Raw genomic sequence first — 23,821 nt, 5'->3', positions numbered from 1 at the left:
CCCCCCGGGCTCGCTCCGGTACCTCGCGGCTGCAGCTCCGCAGCGGGGCGGGCGCGGGGGGATTCATAAAGGTCTCGCCCCCCCCCCGGCACGATCTGCGCATGCGCGGAGCTCCAACGGCACCAACCGGCCCCGGCCGCGGGAGAGCCTGCCAGGGCCCCGCGCGCGTTCGTCGCCCGGCCCCGCCTCCCCGCCCTACGTCATTTCCGCTCCCGGGAGAGTCCGGAACTACATTTCCCAGCCTGCCACGGGGCCGCTTCCGCCTTCTCCGGGCCAGGTGAGGGCGGGCCCTGGAGTCAGCCTGACCCTCCCCTCCCCCCGCACAGACCCCCCCCGGCCCCTCCCCCCGCCTCTCATCCCCTCCCCCCGCACAGACCCCCCCCGGCCCCTCCCCCCGCCTCTCATCCCCTCCCCCCGCACAGACCCCCCCCGGCCCCTCCCCCCGCCTCTCATCCCCTCCCCCCGCACAGACCCCCCCCGGCCCCTCCCACCGCACAGACCCCCCCGCGCCCCTCTCGTCCCCTCCCCCCGCCTCTCGTCCCCTCCTCCCGCACAGACCCCCCCCCGGCCCCTCCCCCCCGCCTCTCATCCCCTCCCACCGCACAGACCCCCCCTGCCCCTCTCGTCCTCTCCCCCCTCTCGTCCCCTCCCCCAGCACAGACCCCCGGCCCCTCTCGTCCCCTCCCCCAGCACAGACCCCCGGCCTCTCCCCCCTCTTGTTCTCTCCCACCGCACAGACCCCCCCGCGGCCCCTCTCCTCTCCTCCCCCCCGCAGAGACCCCCCCGCCTCCCCCGGCAGAGACTCCCCCACGCTCCTCCCCCACCTCTCATCCCCTCCCACCGCACAGACCCCCCCCCCCGGCCTCTCTCGTCCCCTCCCCCGGCACAGACCCCTCCCGGCCTCTCCCCCCTCTCGTTCCCTCCCCCCGCACAGACCCTCCCCGCGCCCCTCCCCCCGCCTCTCATCCTCTCCCACCGCACAGACCCCCCCTGGCCCCTCTCATCTCCCCCTGCACAGACCCCCCTCTCATCCCCTCCCCCGCACAGACCCCTCCCAGCCCCTCTCATCTCCTCCCCCTGCACAGACCCCCCGGCCCCTCCCCCCACACAGACCCCCCCCTTGCACAGATCAGGGAGGGGGTGATCAGGGAACAAGGAGTGGGGGGGGATTGGATGGGTCGGGGGGTTCTCAAAGGGGCAGTCGGGGGTGCAAAGTGGGAGGGGGCATTTAGGGTTTGGGGAGGCACAGCCTTCACTACCTGGCTCTCTATACACTTTTGCAACCTCCGGCTACAACGTTTGCCCGTCCCTTGTCTAGAACATCCGTGGGCCGGGAACAAGCCCGGGGGGAATCATGCTGTGAAATTATTTCCTGTTCTGACATGGCCCTGTTGCCCGAACAGGCTGCAGCATTCGAGCCATGTTTTCCTCCAGCTCATTCCATCCTTCCCGGGACCCGGGAAGCGAAATGGCAGCGGTGGAACCGGTTGAGGTGGGGATTACCAGGGCGTTGCTGGTGGGTTCCTGTTGACGGGAGAAGGGCAGTAAATACAAAGGAGGGGGGCATTTCTGAACCTATGAGCCGCAGGCTGCTGTGCGATATAAAGGGGAACCCACCCGTGAGGCCCCGTTCCCCTCCCATCCACCCGCTGGCAATGGGGAGGGTGTTCTGATTCCCACCAGGGGGCTGTCCCGGGGCGCTGCTGGGGGCTGCATCCCCTGTATCAGCCTCAGGCAAGTAGGTGAGAGATGACTGTGAGGACCCCTGCCCCCTCACTCTGCTGGGGGGGTGAGGGTCTCCCTCTTTCTCCCCTCACCCTGATGCTTTCTGGCTGCTCTGATGGGATGAGGTGGAACTATGCTGACAGCTGCCTCCATGTGAGTAGCCCTTCTCCCCAGTGAACGGTGGGGTTGTCAGGAGGCTCTCGCTCTTTCAGGGGCCGGTGACTTCGAGGAGCTGGCTGTGTATTTCACCAGGGAAGAGGGGGCTCTGCTGGACCCTGCTCAGAGAGCCCTCTACTGGGATGTCATGCAGGAGAACTACGAGACGGTGGTCTTGCTGGGTAAGGATCCGCGTCCCCTCGGTTCTTGGAAGGGGAAATGAAGAGTTAAGGTTCATGACATCTCACGATATCAGAGGGACGGCCGTGTTAGTCTGCATCTGTAAAAAGCAACAGAGTCCTGTGACACCTTATAGACTAACAGACGGATTGGAGCATGAGCTTTCGTGGGTGAATACCCACTTCGTCAGATGCAAGTGGGCATTCACCTATGAAAGCTCATGCTCCCATCCGTCTGTTAGTCTATAAGGTGCCACAGGACTCTCTGACATCTCACAATGCAACTCAAGTCTGCCCTGTTTCAGCAGCACCCCAACGACAAACATACCCGGCTTGCGACAGAACACTTTGGGAACAGAGCACAAGTGGGGTATAGCACAGCATCGAACACTTTCTCTTTGCTAAGCCAAAACTTGGGGTTAGGTCCAGTGCAGGGAACAGAAGCTACCTACCGCTGGCCTGTACTCAAACGCTGAGCCTGCTGCACACAATCCATCTTGGACTTTTACAAGGTTACCACCCTATTAGCCTTGCACTGGGGATTCCTTATGAGTCGTCGCCTTCACTTACCCCTCCCTGAGTCCTGGGGACCCCTGGCATGTATGGCACCAGCCTGCTGACAGTTCTTGGGGCAAGAACACACCCTTGTGCACCTTTGACACAACCTACACCACTGAGCACTGAAATGAGGAATACCTGTTCCTTCCAGTTTCATGTCACAGTCCCAGCTCCACCTAGCTGCTCCAACAATTCCCTCCACTGGTCATTTAAAGCTACAGCTGACACGGTGCACATAACTGGAGTGTGTGCAGATAAAAGCTGGTGTTCAAATCCCTACAACACAAACAATGACATGTTCTCTTCCTCCTACTGATTATTTACCAATACATTTTAAGGCCAGGAGATCCTATTAGGTCATCTAGTCTGCTCTCTTCTGCGATACAGGTCTTACGTTTCATCTAATTACCATTGTAGTGAGCTGAGTACTTCGTGTTTTGATAAAAACATCTTCGAGAAAGGCATCCAGTACTGCTTGGAAGATTTCAGGAGATGGAAAATTTGCTAATTCCCTGGGTAGTTGGGTAATCTTTGCACTACTTTTACTGACCTATTCCGAGTGATATTTGCCGGCTCCAGGGTTAGCGAGTAGGGGCAGTATTTAGGTTGCATTGCAGGAGTGGTGTGTTAGTTTAGTTCTTCATTTTCTGGTTTTCAGAGGTTTTTACTTTCACCACTATACACATGCTGGAAAGGCATGAGGCAGCACTGGGCAACCTTAGCTCTGCTTTAATGTAGTTTACGGGCATTTAATTTCCTTGATTTCTTTTTAATGGATTTTTTTTGCCACTGTAACCGTGTCTACATTAGAACTTTTGCCAGCAAGCTATGTCAGATAGGAATGTGATTATTTTTTTTCACACCAATAGCCAATGGAGCAATGCTCTCAAAACTCTGAATTAGCTACCAGTCCAATATCTACATGTAAATTTGAAAGCACTTGAAAAATCATGTTCTTAAGACAAATGCTGGTATGAAGGCAAGACTTGGAAGAGAAACTCCTGCAGAACATTGGCAGTGGTAGGGCTCAGACTCAAATGCATGACGTAGCTCAGGTTTAGTGGCCATGGCCGTTCTTGTGAGCCAACCCATTACTGTGACAGCAGATGGCTGAAGGCCCTCTAGCTGTAAAAGATCTTCATCTGCTGCACATGTGAATGTCAAGTTCTTTGACTCATCATTGTATGATGGTGTAGGGAAGAGAGTTTGAGGTTTATTAGGAACTGGGGAACCCCTTGGGAAAGGAGGAGCCTATACAGGATGGATGGGGTTCACCCAAATCAAAATGGAACCAGACTTCTAGCATGTAAAATTAAAGAGTTCATAAAGGGGATATTAAACTACACGCTGGGAGAACGGCAATCGATGTGAAGGAACACATGGTTCAGACAGAGCCATCCCTTAGGGGACAATTGCTGAATGGGGATTCTGTATATCCTAGTAACGAGTAGAGGATAAAAGTTCATAAAGTAGAGGTAATAGCAGAAGAGAAACTGTGAAATAAAGAGAGTCCTATTCAATTACATCACATGAAGGCAGACAACTAAATATTGACAAATGTGATTGTCATAAACAGATAGCTAAGGGTTAATGTCTCTTTCACCTGAAGCACCTGACCAGAGGACCAATCAGGAAACCGGATTTTTTCAACTCTGGGTGGAGGGAATTTAGTCTCTGAGTCTTTGTCTGTCTGCCTGCTTTCTCTGAGCTTTGGAGAAGTACTTTCTACTTTCTAGTCTTCTGTTTCTAAGTGTAAGGACAAAGAGATCAGATAGTAAGTTCTATGGTTTCTTTTCTTTGGTATTTGCATGAATATAAGTGCTGGAGTGCTTTGATTTGTATTCTTTTTGAATAAGGCTGTTTATTCAATATTCTTTTAAGCAATTGACCCTGTGTTATATCATCTTAATACAGAGAGAACATTTGTATGTATTTTTCTTTCTTTTTATATAAAGCTTTCTTTTAAGACCTGTTGGAGTTTTTCTTTACTTCAGGGAAATTGAGTCTGTACTCACCAGGGAATTGGTGGGAGGAAGAAATCAAGGGGAGATCTGTGTGTTGGATTGCTAGCCTGATTTTGCATTCCCTCTGGGGGAATAGGAAAGTACTTTTTGTTTCCAGGATTGGGAACAGAGAGGGAGATTCACTCTGTTTGGATTCACAGAGCTTGTGTCTGTGTATCTCTCCCGGAGCACCTGGAGGGGGGAAGGGAAAAAGGATTATTTCCCTTTGTTGTGAGACTCAAGGGATTTGGGTCTTGGGGTCCCCAGGGAAGGTTTTTCAGAGGGACCAGAGTGCCCCAAAACACTCTAATTTTTTGGGTGGTGGCAGCAGGTACCAGGTCCAAGCTAGTAACTAAGCTTGGAGGTTTTCATGCTAACCCCCATCTTTTGGACGCTAAGGTCCAAATCTGGGACTAAGGTTATGACATGGTGTAGCAGTGGTGGGATATAGACAGAATCCAGAAGCCAGTAGAAATATTATATTTTTCTTTTCTCTGCTAAGGGCTTTTTAGCAGAGAGAAACAGTTGGTTTTAAAAGGGAACCAGAGAGAATTTTTTTTTCTGCTCTCTCTGGCAGTTTGTGGCTTGCATGTTAAGCGAGAAGCCATTAAGAGACTGTTGAGGGTCTTTTGTCATGCAATAGCCCTCCCATTAGGAGGCAAGTACCAGCACTTATATGCATGCAAATAAAGTGGTTTTTCTGGTTTCCCTTCATTGAACATTAGCTAGAGAGAGAAAAGGAAAATTAGCTAAAGGCACTGTTGCTAGGCAGACTTCAGGAGGCAACAGAGAACCTGCAGTTCAGAAAATAAACACCGGAGGGCACCCCAACACAAGAAAACAGGAACCATGACTTCTAAGGCAAAAATTGAGGCCGAAGAACAAATCAAAGAAGCTGAACACAGGCGAGAGATGGAAAAACACAAACAGGAACTGGAAATAAAACAAAAAGAGATGGAGATGAAAGAAAGAGAAGAACAGATCAAAGAGGCAGCCTACCAAAGAGAACAGGCAGCCTACCAAAGAGAACAGGCAGCCAAAGAGGCAGCCAAGGAGGCAGCACACAAAAGAAAACTAGAAGAAGAAGAGGTGGCCTACCGAAGGAAACAAGCAGAAGAAGAGTTGGCCCACAGAAGGAAGCAAGAAGAAGAAGAGGCGGCCCACCGCCGAGACATGGAAAAACAACAAAAAGAAATGGAAAAACAACAAAAAGAGAATGAAGAGAAGGAAAAACAGAGAAAACATGAACTGGACTTGGCAAAAGCTGGGCTGCCTGTGCCAGCCAACCCTAACAACCTGGCGCCAAATATTGCTCCACAGCACAGGAAATTTCCCACCTACAAGGCAGGTGATGACACCGAGGCCTTCTTGGAAAATTTTGAAAGAGCCTGTCTTGGGTACAACATCCCCGAAGACCAGTACATGGTAGAATTGAGGTCACAGCTCAGTGGACCTTTAGCAGAGGTGGCAGCTGAAATGCCTAAGCTGCAAATGAATGACTATAAACTTTTTCAAACCAAGGCCAGATACCGAATGGGGATAACCCCAGATCATGCCCGTCGGCGCCAGTGATAGGTTGTTGTATACAAATGCAAGAAGGCTAAATTCTCAAAAGAGTGTACTTGAATGCCTGGTTTTAAATGAAGAGATTGATTAAAACAGGTATTACTGAACTTGGTAGAATGATGATAATCAATAGGACATAGTAATATCACAATACAAAATATATAGGAATGGCAGAATAGGGGTTGTGCTTGTAGTTTTGCTCACACAGTCTAAGGCACCCCACCTCTACCCTACCACGGGATTGGGGTTTAAGACATCCTTACCCACGGGGCTCTATGGGTCTAGAGAACCTTTTCCCAGTGAAAAAGCCTTATGCAGCTATTCTCTAAACGTCTATTTATTAGAAACACTCACACAACACAAATACCATGCAAATCTCTTAGGCTCACCACTCCCGTATACAGACAAATTTCAGCCGATGGCCAGTCAGGATCCACTCCTCTGCAGGTTCCCAGCGCCCATACACGTCATGATCGTGTAGTGGGTACGATGTTTTGCAGCTTGTTGTACTGCAGTCCGAGGTTGATTCCCAAAGAACACTGCTTTTCATTTCCATTATATCGGTAAAACTAGCTACCACCTTCAAATTTACTAAACCGATCACATTATCTTGCAGCCCTAAATACGCTGTCCTCTTTCCCACCCACATTTTTTCACATTGTATCTTTCATGCCCAAATTGTAACTTTGCTCTGACCTTCTCTATTTGTGCAGATGGTCAGCCTAAAAATGATGGTCAGAGCTTATCTTACCATTTGTTGAGTCTCTTTCTGTAGCCGCCCTAGTTTCCCAGCGCCGGGGCGTGTCTCCTTTACCACCGGTGGTTATAATTCTCGTTAGGGACATTCCGGAGGTGGGGGTGCTTTATCAGCACCAGAACATTCTTTTTTTCCCCATTTTAGTGGTGAACTCCCTGAGTTTCACCCAAGGCTGGTTTACTATGGGTGCAGGGGTTTGACCAGGTCTCAGGCCAATAATGGGGAGTTGGCACTATATGTGACAGAAAGCACAGAGTCAAATGAAATAAATAAAATTGAATGAATCAAACTTGCCATAGAATCTCTACTGGTCGAAATTCCATGCTTGAATAATAAGAGTGTAGCAGTAGGAATATGCTATTGACCATCTGACTAGGATGGTGATTATGAAACGTTCAGGGAGATTAGAGAGGTTATAAAAATAGAGAATTCAGAATTTCCGCTCTCTCTATATTTACTGGGTACATGTGCCCTCAGGACGGGATACAGAGAAACGTTTTTAGGAACCATTAATGGCTGGATAAGCTAGTCCTGGAAACTGTAAGAGGAAGGGAAGTCTTGATTTAGTCCTAAATGGCACACGGGATTGGGTCCAAGAGGGGAATGCAGCTGAACCACTCAGTAATAAAGACCATAACGTAATTAAATGTAATGTCCTCGTGAGGGGGGAGATACCAAAGCAGCCCGCTATGGTAGCATTTAACTTCAGAAAGGGGAACTACACCAAATTGAGAGAGCTGGTTACATGGACACTTAAAAAAAAAACCTTCATAATAGAGGCTCAAAATGAATGTGTATCCCAAAAGGGGGCAAAACCAGTAAGAGGATTAAAAAATGGCTAAGGCAGTTAAAGGCAAAAAAAGGCATCCTTTAAAAATTGGAAGTCACACCCTACTTAGGAAAATAGAAAGGAGCATAAACTCGGCAAATCAAGTGTAAATGTATCATTGGGCAGGCCAAAAAAAGAATTAGACCAACTAGCAAAAGTCACTGAAACTCACCCTAATTTTTTGAAGTACATCAGCAGCAGGAAGCCTGCCAGACAATCAGTGGGCCTGCTGGATAACTGAGGCGCCGAACAAGCTCACGAGGAAGCCCAGGCTATTGCAGGGTGTGATGAAATCCTCATGGCAACTAATGGCCAGGCCCTTCCCCCCTGCAAGGGCATGCTAAAGATGTGGGAGAACAAAGAGATCAGGTGACCTCCTGGCCTGGGAAAGAGACAAAGCCCAGAGAAGAGGGGCAGGAGGGGGTTTGGCAGTTTTTTGGAAGCTGGCTGGAAAATGGAGGGAAGTGCTCGGCGCTCTCAACGGGGCTGTGGCCTCCCCAAGGCCCCAGATGGACCTAACTAAAGGGGGTCCTGTTGTCTGTACCGGCAAGACCTGTTTTGGACTGTGTTCCTGTCGTCTAAATAAACCTCTGTTTTACTGGCTGGCTGAGAGTCACGTCTGACTGCAAAGTGGTGGTGCAGGACCCTGTGGCTTCCCCAGGACCCCGCTGGGGCGACTCGCTGGGGGAAGTGCACGGAGGGGCAGAGGATGCTGAATGCCCCAAGGAGAGACCCAGGAGGTGAAGCCGTTTGAGCTTCTTGCGCTGAAGACAGTCTGCTCCAAAGGAGAAGCGGCTCCCCAAAGTTCTACCTGGCTTTGTGGGGAGCAGTTCCAGAGCGTTGCCTGGGGGCTCCGTGACACAGGGTAGCTGAATGAATCATTTGCATCAATATTCACTGTAGAGGAGGTAAGGGACTTTCCTACAGCTGAGCTATTCTTTGTAGCTGGCAAATCTCAGGAAAACTCCCAGAGTGAGGTGCTGATAGGAGGTTTTGGAACAAATTGATAATTTAAACATTAATAAGTCACCAGGACTAGATGATATTGACCTAATAATACTGAAGGGACTCACAAAGAACAAATCATGTCAAACTAATCTGATAGCTTTCTTTGATAGGATAACGAGTCTCCTGGATAAGGGAGAAGCGGTGGATGTGGTATACCTAGACTTTAGTAAGGTATTTGATACAGTCTCGCAAGATATTCTTATCAATAAACTAGGCAAATACAACTTAGATGGGGCTACTATAAGGTGGGTGCATAACTGGCTGGATAACCTTACTCAGAGAGTAGTTATTAATGGCTCCCAATCCTGCTGGAAAGGTATAATGAGTGGGGTTCTGCAGGGGTCTGTTTTGGGATTGGCTGTGTTCAATATCTTCATCAACAACTTAGATATTGACATAGAAAGTACGCTTATTAAGTTTGCAGATGATACCAAACTGGGAGGGATTGCAATTGCTTTGGAGGATAGGGTCAGAATTCAAAATGATCTGGACAAATTGGAGAAATGGTCTGAGGTAAACAGGATGAAGTTTAATAAAGACAAATGCAAAGTGTTCCACTTAGGAAGGAACAATCAGTTTCACACATACAGAATGGGAAGAGACTGTCTAGGAAGGAGTATGGCAGAAAGAGATCTAGGGATTATAGTGGACCACAAGCTAAGTATGAGTCAACAGTGTGATGCTGTTACAAAAAAAGCAAACATGATTCTGGGATGCATTAACAGATGTGTTGTGAGCAAGACATGAGAAGTCATTCTTCCGCTCTACTCTGCGCTGGTTAGGCCTCAACTGGAGTATTGTGTCCAGTTCTGGGCACTGCATTTCAAGAAAGATGTGGAGAAATTGGAGAGGGTCCAGAGAAGAGCAACAAGAATGATTAAAGGTCTTGAGAACATGACCTCTGAAGGAAGGCTGAAGGAATTGGGTTTGTTTAGTTTGGAAAAGAGAAGACAGAGGGGACATGATAGCAGTTTTCAGGTATCTAAAAGGGTGTCATAAGGAGGTGGGAGAAAACTTGTTCATCTTAGCCTCTAAGGATAGAACAAGAAGCAATGGGCTTAAACTGCAGCAAGGGAGGTTTAGGTTGGACATTAGGAAAATCCCAACTGTCAGGGTGGTTAAACACTGGAATAGATTGCCTAGGGAAGTTGTGGAATCTCCATCTCTGGAGATATTTAAGAGTAGGTTAGATAAATGTCTATCTGGATGGTTTAGACAGTATTTGGTCCTGCCATGAGGGCAGGGGACTGGACTCGATGACCTCTCGAGGTCCCTTCCAGTCCTAGAGTCTATGAATCTATGAAAAGTTCATATGAGACATGAAAGTTTCCTCCAATGAGGGAAGGAACAAAGCTGCTCTGCCATGGAACCCTTCAGCAGAGGATTGCCGATTACCTCCAGGAAACTTTCCTGGAGATCTCTCTGGAGGATTCCTGTGAGATCTCGGCATGCATCAACACCCTGTTCCACCGTACTGATTAGCTACGCGGGAAAACGTCCAGCTCACAGACACATAGCCAGCCTTCCACATTTCTGTAACCAGAACCCACCTCCGCAAAACACAGGCCACAGCCACTTACCAGGCATCTCCTGTTCTGCTTCTTGCTCCCTGGAGAGCAACTGCTGAGACTGGCTAGACACCTCTGGAGTAGAGAACAGTTCCAGGCTTCCTGCCCCACTGGGCAACTCCACCAGGAGCTGCACATCCTCATCTAACTCCACCTCTTCATCCAAAACTTCGTCCTCCGGGGTAGGTCCCCGTTCCGCCACCTCTGTGCCCTCTGAAGTATCCATGGGCCTCTTGGTGATGGAAGTGGGTTTGCCACTGAGGATAGCATCCAGCTCCTTATAGAACAGGTAGGTCTTAGGGGCAGCACCTGAGCAACGGTTTGCCGCCTTCATTTTATGGTACGCCTACCTCTGCTCCTTTATCTTTGCTCTGCACTGCAGCGTGTCCCAGTCACAGCCCTTTTCACACAAACCTTGAGGAACGTGCCCATAGGTATCCCAATTCCCACATCACAAGTGCAGCTGAGACTGCACAGCCTCCTCTCCCCATATACTGAGCAGAACCAGCAGCTCCGCAGTGGTCCGAGCGGGAGAGCGTTTGCTGCGATAACTCACCATAGTCACCTGCGAAGATGTGATGAGACTTCTCCACCCTGAGCAAACGGGAAAAGGAAGTTCAAAAATTCCTGGGGCTTCTAAGAGGGAGGAGCAGATGGTTGTTTACCTGGCTGCAGGGCAGTGGAGTTCAAACTGCTGACCACAGCAGTCAGGATGGGCATTGTGGGACACCTCCCGGAGGTTGATTAAAGCGATGAAATGAAATATGGTGTCTACACTTGCAGTTTGTTGACAAACATGTAGAAGAAAAGACATAAAAATTTCTTGAGGGTGGATGTATTTTGTCACCAAAACCGGGCATTTTCCCTGACAAAAGTCACCTCGCAGTGTGTATCCGCTCAAATGATCTTTCTTATGGGAGAATAACCACCAGTTTTGTGGTGTATCTGCCCTATTCCTGAGCAGTATGTCCTGAATTTGGTATCCTCAGTTGTGACTGGGGCACGGTGACAGGCAGCTCTGCGTGCTGCCCCTGCCTGCAGGCACCACTCCTGCAGCTCCCATTGGCCACAGTTCCTGGAGCTGCAGAGTGGGCACTCTGGCCATCCCTGTACCTAGGAGACAGAGGGACTTCCCAGTCGCTTCCAGGAATCGCGTAGAGCCAGGGCAGACAGGGAGCCTGCCTTAGCTCTGCTGCAGTGCCCACTGGACTCTTAGCAGCCTACTAAAATCTCCTGGATGCTTTTATTAGCCACCAGGAGATTAAGGCCAATTCTGGGAGACCCCCAGCCACTACGGCAGGGTTGGCAACTCTAGTTGTTAGCCAGGCCTTAGAGGTGGTTACTCCTGAAGATATCTCCTAGCTAATCCTAACAGCGAGAAGTGCTGTCTCTGGCAAAGGAGGTGTGGGGGAAATAGAAGTGTTTTGTTGTTTTTGAACTCACCCTTTGCAATGCTTCCGATGAAGCATAAAATGAAACGAGTGTTTAATATGGGACAGCTGCAGAAAGTTTACGCTTTTTGAATAACCCCCCCCCCTTGTACCGTTTAGTGATTCTCATCCAGATGTATATTTAGTTTCTAATTTAGACCTGTTCCATCAGATTAAAAAAATAAACTGGGCATATTTGGAGAAGCCATTCCTCACCATCACTTTTGAGATTTTGGATGGTTTGCTAAAGGATTCTTCTCCAGAGAAAGGGCAGTTTGCCCCCATCAAGACCAAGGATTTGGCAAGAACACAGGTAGAAACAGTAGGCACCCAGTGAGATGAAAGCTGTGGCATGCTACAGTCCAAGTAAAACGGTGTTTAGAACACAACTCTCTAGTTCAGTGGCATTGATTAGTCCCAAAGATCCCCTGGTTAGATTGAGAATAATTGTCCTTTACCATTTGAATCCAAAGTTTCCCAAGGCAAAGTGAAGGCATCAGCTCGTTTTCTCAGGACATTCCTTCCTCATGGATCCCAATCTGGCTGCACTGTTGGACAATAAGGACTTTCCTTCTGTGTAAGTGATGGTAACCCATTAGGGAATGAGTCTGCCAAGCTCCACGTTCAGACTGCAGGATATATGAACGTGGAGTCCTGATTTGATGCTTTAGTCTCTTAGTTTTGGTCTTGTGTTTTATGTCTTTGCATCACATCTCCATCTCCAGCTACTTGGAAAGATTAAAAGTGTGAAAATAGAATAGAATTGGTTTTTCTCATGTTGCAAGCCTTCCCACATAGAGTGAGACCCCTTTGACCAACACTTATGGCAGAAAAGCCAGAGATTAACGTCCAGAAATGGAAGGCACCTGTATGGGTGTAAACCCACAAGCTCACAGAAGGGTTCACTTGGTGGAAATGGGTTTTAAATGGAATTGAAGGAACGTAACATTATTATAAGATTGTCTAATCTTTGATTATGTTAGTTACCAGTGACAGTGAAATTAAACATGAAGTTCATTATTTGTTAACGAACAAGAGACTAATTATGTGATAACTTTCATCTTTCCAATATATTTCTGATTATATTTCTCTTTTAATTAGTAATATAGGAAACCATAGCTAATCCTTAAAATCTTATTTGAGCTCTTTTACCCCTTATTAGTAAGGAATCCTGAAATAAAACCATTCTCCAAAGATTGCAGTGATGGAATATGGGAGAGTAATCATGTGGATGAGAATACAGATCAGTATAGACTTTAATTATTTCCATTTCAAACGGAATTTATTTTGACAAGCTAAAGTCAATTTCTGTTCAGAGGACAACTCAAGGAGAGAGTTGTGTAACCTTTTACCCAGTTAGAGTGTACAGCTGACCTAGTTCTTGTTAGCAAAGGAAAGACATGACTCCTATGATGTGATGTCCATATATATTTATAAAAAATACGATGGATGCATCGGCCATTACTAGTGTTTTGTTTTGTTTTGTTCTTTTTGTTATAAAACATCTGCGACCAGTTATTTTTATCAGTAGTCAGGCCAGATATTAAAGCATAGCTATTGAACTGTTAGGCCAGACTGTGATGGCCTCAAAAATGTGAAAAAAAACCTAAGGCCAGTTATCTTTGAGGTTCATACATCTACACTGAATGTGGTTTTCATGAGTGGATACTTTAAAAAAGCTGCTGGATTAGAGAAGAATTTTCCAAAATGATGGTAACCCAAAGCTTGCCTCATTCCAACTGCACTGGGTCATGTTGTCAGTATCCCAGACATACTGCACCCTGATTTGCCCAGAGATCTCAGGAGATGCACTATAAAGTGGGGTAAGCTGGAACTGTCAACCATAAGGACCAAGATGCAGGCTTGTGTCAGTGAGTGCACCAGTGTTGATTGCCTGTGGAATCCACACAGGGAAAGCACCAGCTAGAATACTTCTCCAAATCTGAATATCCCTTAAACTCTGCCCTCTGAAATACTTGACTATGTACTTCCCCTTCTGTGAAGAAGTCTGAAGAAACTAACTTGTTAGCTGTAAACTATTCGGTGACAGGCTGTTAAATTTCTGCTTATTAAAGCCCCAGTGAGGTCTCGATCTGGGTCAGAGGGGGAAGGAGGATTTAGCCAATCATGAAATCTAAGGAGGAAGCTTTAATTGGCTTAAAGATGAACAATGTTTTGGTTTCAGTGTTGAAATATCCAACTGCCTTAGTGTGGATTACACTGGGTGGGGGGCGCACTAAGGGGTCCCCGTGATGAAACCCGAACTGCGGGGACTTCTGAGACCTCCAAACCCACCAAGCTGGGCTGCCTCTCACACTGTGATGCTGATGTCAAGCTCCAAGGCTTTGACAGGCAGTGCACTTACATAGCCATCCAGACGGGGACACACCCAACTGTGTCCCTGCCACTCATGAACCATTAATAGGTTCCAGCCAATTCCCCCCAGCCTTGCACCCCAGAACTGTCCCATTTTGCGCTGGTCAGAGGCCTGGCCACTGTAAGTTCATTACCTAGTTCGCCACTTTGTCAAAGGGAAGTGGACACGCCCCAGCCTTTGTAACCTGAGCAGATTTCTCCGACACTTCAGACAAACTCACTGATAAGGATAAAACATTAAATTTACATCTCCCTCAGCTGCTTTCTGTGTCTTTCCAACCATGGGGGAAGCCCTCCTCCCCTCTGCCAATTGGGTCATTTACATTCTTACAGACAAGTATTTCTTCAGTAGAATTTGCATCCTGTCTTAAAGAGACAATTAATTTCCACGAGCATATCAGGACCGGTGTCCTGAAAACCTGGGACTGGATTGGGGTACCCTCCATCACCCCTTTCTCTATCCCCGAGAAGTCAGCTGTGTGCCAGCTCCCCTTCCGGAGGTCAGTTTCACATTCCGTCCTCTCTGAACCCGAGTCACAGCCGAGTGCCTGGGTGTGGAGATGCTGAATCAGCCGCTCTGTCCCAGGCATCCTTTCCCAAGTGACCAATAAGGAGACATTCATGTGCTTCCACTATTCTTTCCCCCATTTTCTTCTCTGGGCCCTCCCTCTAGGACAGACACCTCTGTGCTCTCTTCAGCAGTCTATGACCCCTCTTCAGCTGCAAAGGGATCACAGCTAACAGCCTGGATGGTTTTCTCACTGACAAGCACTTTATCACCCTCCCTTTCTGAGGTGATGGTGCCTTCAGCTGCAGGGCAGGAACTGGTCTCCACCTCCCCCGCACCTGGGAGAATGCTGCTTCCCCCTCGAGCCGAGCAGCTAGAGAGAGACTCTCCCATTCGTTCAGCAGTTCATGGGGCTCTACTGTTTCCATATGAGGTCCCAGCATCGTATTTCTTCTTGCTGTGCATATACACCATAGCAGTCTGAGCTGCACTGAAAAAAATCGTTTCCAATGAGCATGTCAATGGCAATCGATTTTAAAACCATCAGTTACGATGTGCATTTGGGTCAAAAGGCACAAGAACCCCGTAACCTCCTACTAATAAAAGTTCTGGAACTGTTACCTTCTTGAATTACATTCTGCTTAACCACAGAAATTTCTGCACCCGTAGCCTCCCATCGTAAGTATCCCTTGCCATGAAACCTGAAAGCCTTGATGTGCTCCATGTCTGGTTCTGCAGAGGCTAATCCCACAAAACCAAGATGATAAGTGTCCAGCGCCTGTGAGATTTCTGTGTTGAGGACAGCAGAATTAACATGGGCCATTTGTTGTCTGCTTCCTCTCAGAACAGGCATTTATTCCTCAGGTGAATTACAGACAGCAGCTCTTTGGCTCTTCTGTTTTCACAGGAGGGTTGGGATGGGGATTAAAGGAATGGTTTTGGGGATGTGTGACGCTCTGTACCTCGGGGGGCACCCCACATCCCCATCTTCATCTTTATAAAATGATTGTGGTATCCAATGCAAAGTGAGTCATGCTGGGTGTGTTCAGAAGGCTTGTGATGAACTGCGCATGGTTGTTATAGTAATTGTTACTGTAATGTTATAGTAAGGTTGTAGATTACAATTTCACATATATAGATATAAGGCTGAAAACATGTCCTCATGGCTTAAAGCAAGCCCATGCAAAAACTCTCCGAGAACAGAGAGGCAGTTCACACCTCATCAGGGCATGGATGGGACAAACCCAGCCCAGCCTCACAGGAACAACGGACACTCGCTTAGGCAGCAACAAAATAGTCTGCTAAACCAGGGGTCTCAAACATGCGGCCCGCTGAGTTATTTCTGGTGGCCCAACAAGCTCCCTGCCCCCCCAGAGTTATTTCCTGCTGCCGCCAAGCTCCCCTCACCGCCGCGCCTTCCCCCCCAGCGCGCCGCATTCCCGCTCCTCTGCCTGGTGGCAGGAAGCACCTGGAGGTAAACAGCTGTTTGGTGGAGCTCGATGCTTTCCAGGAGGGAGGGGGAGAAGCAGGTGTTAGTCACCCAATAGTATGCAAGGACCCAAGTAGTCAGATTCACACCTGTTATCTACCAGGTTGCAGGGATGACCGAACAATAAAGGTTTGTTTTTGGATGTTTAGAGGGGGAACAGTTGTGGCACAGTGTTGGGAGCGTGCAGGCACTGAAACGTATGGCTTTACCTTAGTGGTTTATTAGTGATACAGAAACAATATTGACTAACAACTCTATTTATACAAGGAAACACACAATATACTCATACAAAGAAAGACACAATATACAGTTAACCCAAAAAGAAAATCTTGTTAACTTCCAAAAATAATTAATTACAAAGCATACTTACTAATACAAACCAATGCAAAAACATTACAGCCGGCAGACGCGTAAGCTCCACTGAAACGCGAGAGCTGAGAGAGGCTTCGAGGTGATCAGGCTCGGTTACGGGTGCACTCAAGGTGCAAGTGACTCAGGTGCGTTCTCCTCTCTGCCTGCCAAACTGTGGGCAGGACAGATATACCCAAAGTGACGGCCCCCCAAGATCTAGTGTAGAAATCACTGATTGGTATATGGGGCTTCTCATCTACCAAATAAGGTTAAATAAACTATAGATAGGGTTTCGCCGAGTTTCCCCAAAGAGGCGGGGGATATTCTGTTGCAAGCTGTTTTCAAAATATCTGTAAAGTTGCAACAGAGCGGTCAACCTTCAGCCTCAGCCTTTACCGGAATGGTCAACCCTCAGCCTTTACTGGCAAAGACAACAACAGGAAACAGCTCGGTGTACATGCTGGCTTTGCATCTAAGCATGGAGGCCAGGGCAGACATGCAGAAGCAGGCCTGGTGTTACAACATGCCCCCGTGCCCTGGCCGAATGCCCGTGGTTAGGGTGCCTAAACCCCCGACTCGGAGTCCGACTCTTCGCCTTCCCCTACGAGAGGGCGAGTTTCGGGGACGGAGGCCAAGTAGGCCGAACCAATGGTGCGACGGATGCAAGCTTTGATACAGGCACATCCGAGACATAGCAAGACACATCCACCCAAAAGAGAAACAAAAAGGGACTGAAAATAGGATTTAAATTGGCCTAAGCCAAGCCAATCAAGCCAAGACCAAAACCGAAGGGTCTCACGAGACTCCCTGACAGTGGAGTTCAGCGTCTGCAGGTCTTTAGTAATAGAACTTAAGTTGAGAGAAATAGAAGGCAAAGAAATACAACACTTATCCTTAAAAGTGGGATACACTTCAGCGAATTTTTCACAAAAGTCGGGAGCTTTTAACAAATATTGAATCATTAACCTATTTTGAACAACATAGTTAGACAAATCATTTAACTGCTGATTAATTAGCGAAAAACTTTTGGCCGTAGTATTAGATAAAGTTTCTATGGCCAAGGACTGAAACAAAACTTGATCACGTAAAACCATATAACCGATGGGGTTAAAGGAAACTACAGTGGTGGTAAGGGATGAAACGGCTGTTTTAAACCGAGTTCACCACCCGAGGGACCGGCGGACGCGACCAGGATGGGAGCCAGGGTCTTTTACATAGACTCCACCCCCCGACAAATAAAGAGTGCTGATGGTACAAATTCCCCGTGGGTTGGGGGGGAAGGACCTCAAAGGACACATTTCCACAGATCCAAAAGTGACCCGGCCTTAGAGGTGGGAAAAAGTTAGCATACTGGCCCTGGGCCTGGTGCTGTCCCGTGCCATGGGTGTGGAGATACATGTCACCTAAGGAGGAATCGAAATCCTCGGAGCTGAGGGAGATTAATACCGGGGTAGAACAATTTACCGGGGGGGGGGAAGGATGGAGGAGCAAAAAGGGCAGTTCGATTGGGATACATCCATCGGGTACAATTGGGACAGGCTCCTACCCTCGTGGGATTAGAAGTCTGGGTATTACCAGGAAAGATCCAACAATGAGAGGCGGACACGGAAGCACTAACTGTGACTGGGAAAGGGAAGGGATTGCGATCAGAGGTATTGAGATATGGAAAAACATATGCAGGCCACTGTTGGGAATAATTATTCCACAACGAGTTATGGGGAATACAAAAGGGGGGAGAACAATTTACAGTGATCAAGTTAAACAAAGTAAAATTATACACAACGGGTACAAACACGAAGAGGGTGGGGGAAGAGGGTGACAACGGTGCAGAGCAGATGAGGCAATTTTGCTAGGAGATCTTGGAGATGTTTGGATTTCCTCCGAGCTCCTGGATCCAATAGGCTGCAAACCACGTTTGAAGACCCCCGGGGCCCAGGGGGTTCGGGGGTAGCCACACATCACGGTCCGCGACTGCCACGGTTAGCTAATAAAAGACATAAGCGAAAAAAGAGAGGGCCTTAACCGGCCACTAGGTTAATCCAATGATTACTTGGAACGCTTACTGAGCCAATTGTGGTGAACTAGGAGTTTATCGGCCTGTTCATTGCTGACCACAGGTGTTGGGATATTTTCCGGCCTTGAGTACAACCGCTTTGTAGGGCTTACGCTGACCAGAAGCCTGGGGCTCCGTTACCCAAACGGGCTGCTCTGGTTTAAACACGGGGACCCAGGGTTCTCTTTGAAAGGGTGCGATGTGAGGCCACCTGGAGTAGCCGTCGTTAAGGGCAATGAGAACCTGGGGTAGGAATGTGCTCCAGTTTTTAAAGTCATCGTGGGATTGGCCGTGCGCAACATGGTTTTAAGAACTGTGATTTTGCGCTCCACTACGCCATTGCTTTCTGGGTGATACTTGGTGTGAATGTGGAGAGAAGCTCCCCACTCGAGAATGAGCCGTTCAATGTGTTTGCTGGTGAACGGAGGCCCCCCGTCTGCCTGAACCTCCGTGGGTTTGCCCCAGGCGGCAACCGTTAGTCTCAAGGCCCCAGCGACAGTGGCGGCCGTAGTTTTATTAACGGGTACACAGTAGGTTTGTCGTGACCCCAAATCTACTATAACCAGGGCTTTCGGATGCCGACGAGTGCCTGGTAATGGCCCCATAAGGTCAATTTGCCATGTACTACCAGGAGCGAAATATCCCGCAGCATAGGATGCGCGTTCGTAGCGGGGCCGATTCATGGACTTAACCTGCACGCACTTTAGACAAGATGGCACTATGCTTTCACACTGGTGGCGCTTCACCTCTGGCGTAATATTGGTGCAGGCTGACAATTTGTTATACAGCCTGCCGGCAGGCAAGTGTTCCCATTCTTCATGGAGCCAGCGAAGTAACAGTTCTGCCTGCGGGGTCGATTCCACTGTACACACTTGGGGGGTCTGAGCCTCCCTTATTTTTTGATCTAACTTGGAATGCAAGGGGTGAGAGTCTGGTCGATGCGAGGGACAATGAGTGACAAACCAGGGTAGGGAAGATTTTCACAGTAAGGAGAAGATGTCCTCCCAAAGGGGCACAAACGCAGAGGGGTGAGCGTCGTCGATCAAAATGCTTAAACAAAACTGTGAATCTACACCCAAAACAACCTGCTCACTAGCAGAGTGGGCTTTGACCACATGCTGAGCTGCTAAAAGGATGCCCTGCACCTCGCTTTGCTGCGCGGTGCAGGATGAAGGCAGATGTTTCACTTTAAAGTGATTGCATTTAGCACAAAGGACTCCCGCCCGTGGGGCCGGTGAGGTGCACCCGTCAGACACAATCCACGGGTTATACTTTGTCTCAATACATATCAGTTGGCCTCGTGGAGGCATTAAAGCATTATTCCGAGACACCAGTTTCCACCTCTGCCAAGCCACCTCCGCCTGGAAACACAAAAGCTGCCAAGTAGCAGTGGTACCATGAAACTCAGGCGGAGGGGTGCTTGTGAGCCATGGGATAAGATGAACGTGGGGTCCTGACAGAGTACCCGTAACAGAGAGTGGGGCCCAATGACATGCACTGGCCGCAGCTAATAACATCGTTCCCACCAGTCGATAGTTGTATTGGGGTCCGACCATGCGGTGGGCCCAATTATAAACAGTTTTGCTTTGCTGTAATACAGAATACCCTACATGGTGTGCTGTAACGAACAAAGTGATGGTAAGAGGCTGGTGCGAATCAAACCGGGCAAGGTGGGGGTTAGAGGCAAACCAGGCAGCCAATCTTTCTAAGTTTTGCTGTGCTGAAGTGCTCTTGATTGCGTTTGCAAGAGATAGGGGCTTGTAAGGCTTCTAAGTCAGGAGTTAGCTTTGCCGGGAGAAAGTGGCGGTGATAAATGAGGAGACCTAATAACTGCTGAAGCTCTTTTTTATGTTGAGGAGGGGTTTCCACCCAGGGATCCAACACACCAGCCGGGGCGTGGGTATAAGTGGTGGGGATGAAATGGAAGCCCAAAAATGAAAAGCGCTGGGAGGCCTGTAGGTGGCTTTTTGCCGTATTAATTTGCCACCCGTCGGCCTCTAATGCATTGACAACCATTTGGGTGGTGTTTTGGACTGCCTGAGAATGGGACCCACACACGATAATATCATCTACATAGGGTAGTACACTTACACCTGATGGGGGCTTCACCTTTTGCAAGGTGATGTTGAGATGGGACACTGCCAGTGCCGGGGAGTTACAGAACCCCTGCGGGCAAACTTTCCATTTATATTGAACGCCTTTAAAAGCGAAGTTTAAGATTTCTTGTGCATCCTGTAGTGGAATTTGATAAAACATATCTTTTAAATCAAGAGTACATGCCCACTGATTACGTGCATCGCTTAGTTGCCGCTGGATTTCGGGGATGGTGACCGCACTGGCAAATGCGATATGCTTGACACGGCTGTTAGCCTGTTTATAGTCAATGACAAGACGTTATTTAGAGGGGTCACCAGGCTTGGGAATGCCCCAGCCCGGGGACAGAAAAGCCGATGCAGTGGCCCTTTCAATTTTTCTTTCTTTTAAGAGTTGAACGAGTAACTCTTCAATGAGGGGGAGCCCGTCAGGTTTAGTGGGAATGGGGGAAAATTTCCAAGGCTGGGAGTTGATAACTTTGGGGATATAGGGGGAATGACTGCCTACTGCTATGGGGAGGGCTTGCAAAACAGAGGCCTGCAGTTTAAATCTCTTAATGTCTGAAACCCCTAACAAATTTTGCGCTCCCACCAAGGCTTTTACTTTTCTCATATATTTTCCGTGGGTGATTGTAACCCAAACTACAGGTTTTTCTTCTACACTATTAAGACCTTGAACGAACGTAAATGAGCCTGTGGGGGTCTGGGGAACCTCGGACTTAATTACACTAATTTGGGCGCTGGTGTCCAACAAAAAGGCAATGGGGAGGCGACTATCGACCAACAAAGTTGCATAGGGCCGTTTGTCGGTGGGGGTCTTGGTTTGAGCCGGGGCGCACCCGGCCGTTACTCGTTTTTTGACTTGACATAGTCGTCCCAATCTTTCCAGCCTAGTTGCTTTGCAACTGTCTGCTGTTCGGTGTTAGACATTTTACACAACGCCTCCTTGGGGATTCCCTTGTGAAGGAGGAACCCGAAGAGTGCCCTTTTGGCTTTGGTACGCTTGGGATAATTTTTCGGCGCTTGGTTGTCCCCTCGAGCCACCGCAGCCGGGAGTACTGAGGGAGGTGGCATTTCCGGAAATCGAATTTTGCTAACAGCCTCGTACAATGTAACCACAGGGCGCCCTATGGCGGCATGTAAAATGAGCGTTGCCCCGGTGTCAAGTTGGGGACCCCCTTCCAAAGCTAAAGTAAGAGCATCCATTGACACCAGAATTTGGGAAGGATCGGCCACAAAAATGAACGGCAAATTACTTTGTTGTTGCTGCTGGTTAAGATTTAGTGGAAATTGATTCGGGTCCCAAAGTACTATGGAGGCTCCAGCAATGCCCCATATTAAGTCATGGGGCATTTTAAGGCTGCCTGGGGAAATATACATGCCTTTAAAGCTTCCTCTCATAGCGAGGATGGCTGCCGCCGGGGTAGTGACCGGCCAAGTTCTGTTGTTCAATAGAGCGTGACCAGCAGGGAACCCCTTTGACCAATTGGCCATTTTAGCCAAGACGGCAGCCTCCTCCCTATCTACTGCTTCTGCCCCGTGGTCCAGGGCCACACGGCCTAGCCACGCCAGGGGTGGCTCATTCTCCCTACGCTGGGTTTTCCTTATATAGTCTTTTAACTCTGCTTTAGACCGGGTGCAATATTCGATCGTGGTGATGGTCTGACCCATGTTAGAGTCGACCTTGCTCTTAGTCACAGCAACAGGCATGGTTTCTACTCTAATCCCTTCCTTTACCGCCGGAGGGGCTGTGGGCAGAGCAGGGTATAGCGAATGCTGAGGCGCCTCATAAGGCAGAGGGAAAAATTCGCTGTCGCTGCCGTCGGGGGTTTTCTTTACCTCCCCTTCCTCACTTGCCTTGCTCTTGCTACCCATGAAGGAATCCGAGGCTGCTTGCTTTGCTGCAAACATAGTACTTCCGTGAAGCACAGCACAGAGATCTAACGCTTTATTTAACATACAGAACAGAACAGTGGAAACGTCCTCTGATTATATTCGTCTGGTCTGAGTATTTTAGGCTTTTTGACCTTTTCTAGCTCTTCTAACAGGTGGGTTAATAGTTTGTGAGCTGGATCGCCGCCTTGTACCCGCGGTGGGGGAATAAGTTTGGATACGGTGCCTCCTGATTTTTTGACTATACGACTGCACTCTCTCCAAATTTGGGAGGCGGCTTCGGTCCGATTGTTCTCTGCGACCCCGTGCACTGAGGCTGCAGGGAATTATCGGCCGGCTGACACCTGAACGTCAGGTGACAGTGGAGGAGGCACCCTACTGCGGTTAAGGTTAATGGTGTCGTATATTTCTTGGACCCGGAGCCCGACTCAATAGAGCAGACCCAATTTAATTTAGGTTGTTCCGATTGTCGGCTGGCCACTTGATGAAATTGCAAATGCTGAAATTGCTAGAGCTCAGATTGTCTGCGGTCCACAGTGTGCCATGGACATGGTCCATCCTTGAAACATCCTGTTCGTGACACGTTAGGCACCCGATACTATGCGACGACCCAAGTAGTCAGATGCACACCTGTTATCTACCAGGTTGCAGGGGTGACCTAACAATAAAGGTTCGTTTTTGGATGTTTAGAGGGGGAACAGTTGTGGCACAGTGTTGGGAGCATGCAGGCACTGAAACGTATGGCTTTACCTTAATGGTTTATTAGTGATACAGAAACAATATTGACTAACAACTCTATTTATACAAGGAAACACACAATATACTCATACAAAGAAAGACACAATATACAGTTAACCCAAAAAGAAAATCTTGTTAACTTCCAAAAATAATTAATTACAAAGCATACTTACTAATACAAACCAATGCAAAAACATTACAGCCGGCAGACGCGTAAGCTCCACTGAAACACGAGAGCTGAGAGAGGCTTCGAGGTGATCAGGCTCAGTTACGGGTGCACTCAAAGTGCAAGTGACTCAGGTGCGTTTTCCTCTCTGCCTGCCAAACTGTGGGCAGGACAGATATACCCAAAGTGACACCCCTCCCCCTCCAAGATCTAGTGAAGAAATCGCTGACAGCTATATGGGGCTTTTCATCTACCAAATAAGGTTAAATAAACTATAGATAGGGTTTCGCCGAGTTTCTCCAAAGAAGCGGGGGATATTCTGTTGCAAGCTGTTTTCAAAATATCTGTAAAGTTGCAACAGAGTGGTCAAACTTC

At 48.4% G+C, this 23,821-nt stretch overlaps 1 protein-coding gene across 36 annotated transcripts in view; it reads right to left on the bottom strand.

Moving 5' to 3' along the window:
• The window catches only part of LOC127039342 (zinc finger protein 501-like), a 259,420-nt gene that overhangs the window by 91,840 nt on the left and 143,759 nt on the right, over positions 1–23,821 (bottom strand). For 3 of the 36 annotated variants that reach the window (XM_050932866.1, XM_050932870.1, XM_050932869.1), the window contains exon 1: positions 23–169. The exons of the other annotated variants lie outside the window; for them this stretch is intronic. The gene's annotated coding sequence lies outside the window, so the exon portion shown is untranslated. Of the gene's footprint in view, positions 1–22; positions 170–23,821 lie in introns of those variants that run through there. 36 annotated transcript variants of the gene reach the window in all.

This window comes from Gopherus flavomarginatus, chromosome 23 (assembly GCF_025201925.1).
Source record: "Gopherus flavomarginatus isolate rGopFla2 chromosome 23, rGopFla2.mat.asm, whole genome shotgun sequence".
Classification (NCBI taxonomy): Eukaryota; Metazoa; Chordata; order Testudines; family Testudinidae; genus Gopherus; species Gopherus flavomarginatus.
The sequence above is the reverse complement of the archived record's forward strand: the minus strand, read 5'-3'. Positions and strand labels throughout refer to the sequence as shown.